General features: G+C 40.0%; 1 pseudogene; it reads left to right on the forward strand.

Moving 5' to 3' along the window:
• LOC127623009 (leucine-rich repeat and IQ domain-containing protein 1-like) overlaps positions 1-10,784 on the forward strand; it is a 29,866-nt pseudogene that overhangs the window by 10,653 nt on the left and 8,429 nt on the right.

The following is a 10,784-nucleotide window of genomic DNA, read 5'->3' on the forward strand; positions in this document are numbered from 1 at the left end:
GAAGTTTGCCAATGAACATCTGAATGATTGCTAGAGTTGGGTCCGAGTCCACCTTTGTCGAGTACGTGTCAAGACCAAGTCCTTAAACATCAAGTCCGAGTCCAAAAATGTCCGAGTTGGACTCAAGTCCGAGTTCTTAAAGGCCGAGTCCGAGTCGAGTCCGCCCGAGTCCAGAAAGAAATTATATTGAAAAAAGATTAGAAATTGGTATTGTCAATTTTTACATTCTATTAATATTTTAACCTTTCAACCCATTAAACCAATGGCAATATAAAATGAAATAATAAATACCACTATTACATCTTGTTATTGCCATTAAACATTTTTGTTTTTTGTCAACAGAACTAGTTTCCTATCAAAAATGTTTTCAAAGAAAAGAAGAGATATACAGTAGAGGTAGCCTATATGTAGAACTTTTATTATATTACAAGTGCATGAAAATACAAATGAACCTGTTTTATTATTGTATCACACTATATTGTCCTCCAGTTAAAGCTGACATTTCAATCATTTAATGCCTCTCCCCCACATTTAAATAGGCTGAGGCAATACTCAGAGTAGAATTTAAATATATCAGCTTGTAATAACAAAAAAAAAAGCTTTATTACTGTGCTTAATCAACAACAAACTCCTTTCTGAACACTGCTCTCTGGTCTTGTAAAATGAGTTGTAATGAACAATGAACATGCAATGTACTATAGTGCACACAGTCAAGCACTAAACCAGGGCCATATTGCTTTTCAGAAATACAAGCGCTGTGACCATTTTATGTGTTAAGCGTGCACAATGTGGTCTCACGATGAGGCCACCTTTGCTAAAGACACGCTCTACTGGTGCAGAGGATGCTGGTATAGACAGCACTTTTACAACCAGAGAGTAGAGCTGTGGGAATCTCTCACTGTTTGTCGACCAAAATTCAAGTGCTGTATTTGTGTCTGTGTCTTGAATGGCATCAAAGCACTTGTGTATCTGAGCTGAAATGCTGCATGTATCCTTAGCTGAGTGGCTCAGGTGCTTGTGGGCTCGATAGCGAGCTAGAAGTCGTGGGCATTTGCCAGGAGGAGAATCTGTGGTTTCATCAGCATCAACTCCAGAATGCAGCATGTCTCCATCTGCTGTGGCCTCGCCCTCAACTTCTGCAGTCAAAGTTTCTGAAAAATCTGAAACATGCACAAATAACACACGTTAAAATGCATTATTTGGATTTAGGGACCTAAGGACCATTATTGTATGCCTACTGCATATTTCTATGCTCTGCACAGTCTGCAGTATACAGAGTATATATTTTTAGGTTATTAAAGCAAATAAACTGCATTACCTATAAGTGTTCTTTTCAGATCCTCTCTGAATTTCTTCACTGAATCTGGACTCACACTGTTGGTTACATCTAGATCAACCCAGTTAAGACCAAACTGAGGATCAAGCATTGTAGCCAAGAAATATACATTATTGTAGAACTGGTCCTCTTTACCATTTTGCTCAACCATTTTGGTTCTCACAAAGATCCCAGAGAATCTCTTTAAAAGTGATTGCCGAAGGGCTGTGGCTAGTGGCCGGCAATGACTTCTTGACTCTGATATTTGGAGCAGATGAGTGTTTAAATCAAGTACAGTGGGGACCACCATACTAATAGTGACCATTTTCTCACCCTCTGTAAGGTCTGTTGCTTCTGCAAAAGGATAGAGAACAGAACCTAAATCCTTCAGTTGATTCCATTCACGAACTGAAAAAAGAACATGTTGGAAGTCTGAACTGCAAATTTGAGTGAGATCCCTATGGTCAAGTGCTGTAAGGGCCTGTAGCTGCTTGAATGTACTGTTCCAGCGTGTGGATGTAGCTGCAGGAATTGATCTATCTGTCCCAAATGTAGCCTCAAATCGCTCTTTAAACGTAGTACTTGTATGAAGTAATGAGGTTAATTTTGACATTTTGGCAAGTGCTGAAGAAAAGGCCTTGGCTTCTTTCATTCCATCATGCACAATTAATTGCAGAGAATGTGCAAAACATGACAGCCTTTGTCTTGTTCTCACCATGACAGTCTCTGTCTTCCCAGGTCACATCCTCCCAAAGACTCTCATCATCTAAGTTTTCCTCTTCTGCATCACTGTGCTGCTCTTCTTGTGGTAGCTTGACTTTGAATGCACACTTCATATTGGCTGCATTATCAGTTATAATGTACCTGACTTTACTTTCTATTTTATATTCATCAATGATCTCGTCAAATGCCATGGCTATGTTGTCTCCACTGTGTCTGCCACAAAACCTCCTACAGTCTAAAAGAAAGGACTCCAGCTGATTTCCATCTTGGTTTAATCCATGGGCTGTAACACCGAAGAAGGACCGCATGGTTCGATCAGACCATATGTCAGCAGTTATGGACACAGATGATTGGGTCTGGAGCTTCCTTTTAATTGAATCCTTCACCTGGTCAACCAACAAAGGAATGTGTTTTTCAGTAATTGTTTTTTCTTGCAATGGGAGTGTATCTGTTGTCCATTACTTTCAAGAAATGCCTGAAATGCTGATTTTCAACAATTGACAGAGGTAAAGTGCAGCCAATGAGCAGATCCTTAATGATGGCATTATGAATTTCTTGTTGTCTTGGAGAACTTGCATCATAAAGTTGCACTGCTTGTTTGGTCAATTCTGGTCTTGCAAATCCTGCTATGCTGGGCTGTGCTGCATCTGCTGGTTGCTGCTGTCTTTGGTACTCTCTTATTCTGGGACAAAAAAGAGAAAATTTGAGCAATTCTTGGTAATTCAAAAACAGTTTTGATTCAAATTTCAACCACAAAATTCAAAGTTTTGTTTAAGCTACTTAACTAGTTATTGCAATTCAGATCACATTAAGTAATTGAATGAAAATAACATTGCATTAAGAGCAAATTATTTTAAATTTAAAAGGACTATATTTACAGTCCCTGCATTTCTGTGGTGATATGTTAATTTCCTTATTCCTTACTAAAATGTACAAAAAAACACATCTCAATCAGCAGGGTTTATGTTATTTCCCACATTAAGAATTAAATTATATTTAACATTTTATAAAATTAAAGACCGGAATCTCCACATGCTAATGTTTAGGCGTGGGCGATACTAAATCTTATTTCATGAAAATGATATGTTTTATAAGTAGGTCTGCATTCAAGTAAGAACAAATACTACAGAAATTAAATAGGCTAAGCAATTAAATGTAAAACAGACTTCACTGTATGACACGCACAATGATTCTCATTAAATTTAATAAAGTTAGTCATCAGTAGAGTGAGTGATTTTGTTTGATTATTACGGCAACAGATTAATATTGGACTGATATTGATATTGATTGAATTGATTTTTCCCAACTGTTTACATTCACTTAAGACGTCTGTCTTACCAATGTACATAACCGGCTGTGTACATAAAATGTACATAACCGACTGTTTACATGAATACTTGGCCAGACTTATTTTGACATGATGTGTGTGAATTTATTTGACCGTACATGCGTAAAACCATTAAATCCGTTACTGATGATGCACATTGAGGCGGCCTCATTTCTGTTTGCACGATTTAAGTTGGATTTAAGTTGCACACACACACACACACACACACACACACACACACATGTTGTGTTTCCATGTTTTATGGGGACTTTCCATAGACATAATGGTTTTTATACTGTACAAACTTTATATTCTATCCCCTAAACCTAACCCTACCCCTAAACCTAACCCTCACAGAAAACATTCTGCATTTTTACATTTTCAAAAATCATAATTTAGTATGATTTAGAAGCTGTTTTCCTCATGGGGACCGACAAAATGTCCCCACAAGGTCAAAAATTTCGGGTTTTACTATCCTTATGGGGACATTTGGTCCCCATAAAGTGATAAATACATGCTCACACACACACACACACGCACAGCTGATATATGTCATATCGCCCAGCCCTAAAATGTTATTTGGATTTAAGTTGGTATAAAGTTATAATAAGCAACTTACCTTTCTTTATGGCTCTTCTGTTTTGTTTGAACATGTCGGTAGAAATTTGAAGTTGTGCCAGAAACAGCAGAAAGAGTTGTTTTGCAAAATTTGCAATCCGCAGAGTGCTTCTTTTTACCGGATGTCTTGCAAATAAATTCTCTATGATTTTCGTAAGCAAAACAAATTATTGCTGACTTTGAAGACATCGTCCTATGATATCCACACTGTGTGATGTGTGTGTGTTTTGTCTGCAAGCATAAGATGATGCTACTGCTGCCTGCCGGTGTGGTGCAGTAAAATGACAGGCGGGGAGACATTAAATAATTTTAAGACAATTAAAAATTTTATGCTGGTTTTATTGTTACACATGACGCGGACTCGACGCGTACTCGGAATATTTTCCGAGTCCAAAATGTCCAAGTCCGTGTCAAGTCCGAGTCCAAATTCATCCGAGTGCGTGACAAGTCCGAGTTCATAAAAAATTGGACTCGAGTCCGGACTCGAGTCCGAGTCCAAGTTCGAGTACCCCAACTCTAATGATTGCTGCTCTCTCCAACAACTTCTCCTTCTCCCACACCCCTCGACATACTGGTAGGGGTGGGGGAACAGGTTTGCTCATTCATAATAACTGGACTTTTTCACCACAGGCTTCACTATGTAACAATACATCTTTTGAATTCCATGCCATTACTACAATGCAACCCACAAAATTACATGTTGTTGTCATCTATCGCCCCCCCAGGTCAGCTGACAAGCTTTCTTGAGGAATTTGATGTCCTGCTGTCCTCCTTGCCAGAGGATGGCAGGCCACTTGTGGTTCTTGGTGATTTCAACATACACCAAGACAAACCCCAGGCCATTGAACTGAATACTCTTCTGGCCTCATTTGACTTGGAAAGACTACACACCACAGCAACTCACAGGTCAGGCAACCAGATGGACCTCATTTTTACACGTAACTGTACCACCTCTAATATTCTTGTTACACATTTACATGTCTCTGATCACTACTTTGTTCAATTCAACATGATTCTCCCATCCATTGTAAAACCGACCCCACCTTTGGTTTCCTTTCGCCGTAACCTCCGTTCCCTCTCACCCTCTCGCCTTTCCACTGATGTCTCTGCCTCTCTTCCCACAATAAATGTATTTTCCATGCTTGATGTAAACACTGCCACAGACACACTTAGCTCTACTTTAACAACCTGTCTAGACAACATCTGTCCTCTCTCCTCTAGACCAGCACGGACTACACCACCCAGCCCCTGGCTGTCTGACGTCCTTCGTGAACATCGGACTGATCTCAGGGCAGCTGAGAGGAGATGGCGGAAATCTAAAGATCCAGCTGATCTAGGTAAATATCAGCTTCTGCTGCAACTTTTTCAAATAACGTTAAAACTGCAAAAACTTCATATTACCAGATCAAGATCAACAGCACCACAGACACTCGTAGCTTGTTTAGAACATTTAACACACTTCTCTGCCCTCCCCCTCCACCACCTGACACATCACTGACAGCAGATATATTCGCCACATTTTTTACTGATAAGGTTACTGCCATCAGCAATACATTCACAGCACCACACCCTGTCAAACACCTGGCTCCTGTATGCAACCCTTCTTTCCCTATATTCTCTCCTTTAACTGACACTGAGGTCTCTAAACTCCTCCTCTCCAACCACCCCACAACCTGTTCCCTTGACCCCATTCCATCACACCTTCTCCAGGCCATCTCTCCGTCCATCCTACTGGCACTTACACACATAATTAACACATCCCTTCTTGCAGGCACTTTTCCCACTACATTTAAGCAGGCTCGAGTAACCCCACTGCTGAAAAAACCTGCACTTAACCCCACATAGATAGAACACTACAGACCAGTCTCTCTCATCCCATTCATGGCAAAAACACTTGAAAGGGCAGTTTTCAATCAGATCTCTGCCTATCTCTCACAGAACAAGCTGCTGGATGACAATCAGTCAGGCTTCAAAAGTGGACACTCCACTGAGACTGCCCTGCTGTCTGTCATCGAGTCGCTGAGACAGGCAAGCTGAATCCAGATCATCCGTTCTGATTCTGCTGGACCTTTCTGCTGCCTTTGACACAGTCAACCATCAAATCCTTCTCTCACCCTCTCTAAACTGGGTATCACTGGAACTGTGCTTGACTGGTTCAACTCTTATCTCTCAGAAAGGTCCTTTGAGGTAGCATGGAGAGGGGAAGTATCCAAGCCACACCAGTTACTTACTGGGGTACCTCAGGGATCAGTGCTTGGACCACTTCTCTTCTCCATATACACAACATCACTGGGACCCATCATCCAGTCACATGGTTTCTCTTACCACTGCTACGCTGATGACATGCAACTCTACTTGTCTTTCCAGCCCAACGACACCACAGTGACCGCTCGAATTGCTGCCTGTCTGGCAGACATCTCAGCCTGGATGAAGGAACACCACCTTCAACTCAACCCTGCCAAGACTGAACTCCTTGTCTTTCCAGCCAACCCGGCTGTTGAACACAACATCACCGTGCAGCTGGGTCCAACTACAGTTTCGCCTTCCAAAACTGTCAGAAATCTAGGGGTAGATGTAGATTTACACTCTACAATATCAGGAAGATAAGACCCTTCCTCTCTGTACATGCCACACAACTGCTCGTTCAGTCCCTTGTCATAACTAGACTGGACTACTGTAACGCTCTCATTGCAGGCCTTCCTGTATGTGCTATTAGACCTCTCCAAATGATCCAGAATGCAGCAGCACGTCTGGTCTTTAATGAACCTAAGAGAGCACATGTTACACCACTCTTTGTCTCTCTCCACTGGCTGCCTGTTCATGCACGTATTAAATTCAAGGCCCTGATGCTGGCATATAAAACAGTCACTGGGTCTGCTCCAGCATACCTAAAAACATTTATGCAGAGCTACGTTCCCACCAGAAGCCTGCGGTCGGCTAAGGAACGTTGCCTTGTCGTACCAAAACAAAGAGGCACCAAAACACTTTCCTGAACTTTCAGTTTCATCATACCACAGTGGTGGAATGACCTTCCCAACTCAATCCGGGAAGCTAACTCACTCTCTATCTTCAAAAAACGGCTAAAAACACATCTTTTCCAAAAGCACTTAACCGGTCACTAAAAAAAATAAATTATTTACATTTCTTGTTGCACTAAATCTGTTTTGTATACTATTCTGATGATAGTGAAACTTTGTAATATGGCACTTTTTGTACCACTGTCTCCCTAAGATGATTTGCTGATGTTCTTCCTCTTTTGTAAGTATGTATAAATGTAAATGTAATATAAATTCAGAGGAGAACTGGGTGAAAGTGTTGTGGTCAGATGAGACCAAAATCGAGCTCTTTGACATCAACTCCATGTTTGGAGGAGGAGGAATGTTGCCCATGACCCCAAGAACACCATCCCCACCGTCAAAAATGGATGTGGAAACATTATGCTTTGGGGTGTTTTTCTGCTAAGGGGACAGGACAACTTCACCCCATCAAAGGGACGATGGACAGGGCCATCTACCGTCAAATCTTGGGTGAGAACCTCCTTCCCTCAGCCAGGGCATTGAAAATGGGTCATGGATGGGTATTCCAGCATGACAATGACCCAAAACACACGGCCAAGGCAACAAAGGAGTGGCTCAAGAAGAAAAATTAAGGTCCTGGAGTGGCCTAGCCAGTCTCCAGACATAAATCCCATAAATAATCTGTGGAGGGAGCTGAAGGTTCGAGTTGCCAAACGTCAGCCTCGAAACCTTAATGACTTGGAGAAGATCTGCAAAGAGCAGTGGGACAAAATCCCTCCAATGATGTGTGCAAACCTGGTGGCCAACTACAAGAAACATCTGACCTCTGTGATTGCCAACAAGGGTTTTGCCACCAAGTACTAAGTCATGTTTTGCAGAGGGGTCGAATACTTATTTACCTCATTAAAATGCTATTAAATTTATAACATTTTTTACTTGCGTTTTTCTGGATTTTTTGTTGTTGTTATTCTGTCTCTCACTGTTCAAATTAACCTACCATTAAAATTATAGACTGATAATTTCTTTGTCAGTGGGCAAACGTACAATATCAGCAGGGGATCAAATACTTTTTTCCCTCACTGTATATATTTTTTATTTGCAATGTGTCTCAACCTCATGAGGAGTCGTTCTGACTTTAGATTTGCAGAATGTTTGTGTGAATCTTCAAGGATGCTTAATCTGACTGACAACCCACTACAGAAGGAGAATAACTACAGGTAGATGTGATTCAGGGACACAGGTTATTCTCTTATACATTGCCATTTAGATATTTAATGGTTAAATTAGTGCATAAGAAGACTTTTATGCCGAGAGCATACCATGTGTATAATATATAATCTACCAGGCCAAAGTGAGTTCCAGAGTGTATTTGCTGTTGAGATGGCCTATTTAAGCAATGTAACATGAGCAAGTGTGCTATTTTTCTAAATTTGGCAAGCAATTTTGTATGTTTTTGCCATCAACAGAAATAGTTCCAAAAGAAGCCAAAGCTGGATTAGATGTGGGCAAGCAACGTACAGCTGTAAATTAACGAATATTGTTTGAGTGGAGTTATAAAAAAGTGAAGAATCCCAGTGCTGTTATTTGAAATAGCAACACTTTTGGAATGGCGCTTGGCCAATCAAATTAGAGGACTGGAACTAACTGTTGTTCAATATAATTGTATATAGAGGAGATGTGGTTCCCCCTTCGCTAATGGAACAATTTATCTTGGGATGTACAGAAGCTGTCAAGTGTGCATTCCAGCAAAAGTCACTAAGCATTTCATAATTGTCCGTGAATGTGAAACTAATGTGAATGGGGACATTGGCTGGAAGTGCACCAGCCGTTTAAAGCAGAATAAACATTCCTCTTTGCTGCAGAGCTTCCGGTCCATATTGGCGCACCAGCCATTGTATCTGTGTCCGCTATTGGATTACCCAGTGACATATGTATGACATATGGATTTAAGTGCTACTAATTCTGAAAATATTTGCTATTTTGTGCTTTTGTTGTGAAGTGCCAGAAGTTTGGGATTGTTTTTAATGGACTTTTATGAGTAGATTTGAAATGTAATGGTAAAAATATGCTTTAGGGACAGAATAAGGAGATCAAGAAAGTAATGAAGCATATTGGTTTTAGTTCAACATGAACACACAGGAGGCTGGCATGTTGTTTCTGATACTTCCGGTACCCTAGGATTATGGCATGTTATGCATACTCGATGCATCATCTCCTATCATACATTTTTTGCATCGGCTTCAGTGTGTTTACCTTCCCATGTTGTGGGACTGGAAGGCTTGTTGAATTGTTGCATTCGCATACAGCGATGAAATCAGAAAGAAATTACGTTCGCATAATCAGTGACGAGTGTGATTTGGAGGATGTATACACAGGATCTCTTACATAACATTTTTACTCCACTTTTGGTTAGGTCTAGGTTTGGGATTTGGGTTGGGGGTACAGTTTATTAAAATGCATCCCTCTGTCAAGGGTGTAGATTTGGCTTGAACTTGATTTCCATGTTTCCATGTTTGATAATGTATAAATATGGGGGGGTTGTTTTGGGGGGGTTACCTCCTCCCATTCCCAATGGAATCTATGCCCCTACCCTCTGTGGATATTACACCCAGAAAATGGAGCTCATATGTGCCTAAAACAACAACACTTACTGTTAAGGCCACCGGAGGCAGTGCTTCCAATTTCAGAAGCACAGACCGATTTCAGCTAAAGAAATGTCAACCTACTGTTTCCAATTTTACTGTGAGATCAGTCTGAATAGTTTTCCACTGTGGCAACAATCAAACTGTTCATCCTGTTAAAATAAATAAATAAAATAAAAAAAATCCTTAATTCCAAAGAAGTTGGTTGTCTGTCATGTAGTTCAATAGCTCTGATTGGCACCACATTTATTTTTCAGGACTCTTTCCAGAATCTTTCTTAAGGGATAGTTCACACAAGATGTGTTCTTCATCCGTCTGCAATGTTTTTTAGTTGTTTTTTCCTCCCATATGTTTTCTAACATGCACCAAATATAAATTTTTGACTGTTGTGTTGCACTGAGCATACAATGGAAAAGCAGCTAAGGTAATGAATAAACAGAGGACTTAAATAGGACTGCTTTGATAAGTGTTTCAATTGTATTGGTAGATGGCATGATCGGCTGAGTGTCAGCTGACTATGAGCTCGACTTACGTGACCTCCCTGTACTGACGCTATGCTTGATTTCATCACAAATCTCAAAATACTTTTTTTGTTTTCTATAAGGTTGCTTTTGTACTAGTGATAAACCAAAATTGCAGTGATTCACATGAAGTGCAGCTCTATTAATTAATTGAGTTATTAATAACTGTAATATACCTGATATACTGATAAACTTGTTTTAAACAAATACTGTCTTGAATACAGCCAAAATTAATAACTAGAAATGTAATAGAAAAAAAAATTATAAAAAGTTTATCACATAAAAATATATTTTGGGGGATTTCCTAAAATATTTTTACAATTTGTGCATTTTGTATATTGCTGTTATTATTATTTGTATCACACACACACACACACACACACACACACACACACACACACACACACACACACACACACACACACACACACACATGTTGTGTTTCCATGTTTTATGGGGACTTTCCATAGACATAATGGTTTTTATACTGTACAAACTTTATATTCTATCCCCTAAACCTAACCCTACCCCTAAACCTAACCCTCACAGAAAACTTTCTGCATTTTTACCTTTTCAAAAAACATAATTTAGTATGATTTATAAGCTGTTTTCCTCATGGGG

The sequence above is a fragment of the Xyrauchen texanus genome, chromosome 29 (assembly GCF_025860055.1).
Source record: "Xyrauchen texanus isolate HMW12.3.18 chromosome 29, RBS_HiC_50CHRs, whole genome shotgun sequence".
In the NCBI taxonomy this organism is placed as follows: domain Eukaryota; kingdom Metazoa; phylum Chordata; class Actinopteri; order Cypriniformes; family Catostomidae; genus Xyrauchen; species Xyrauchen texanus.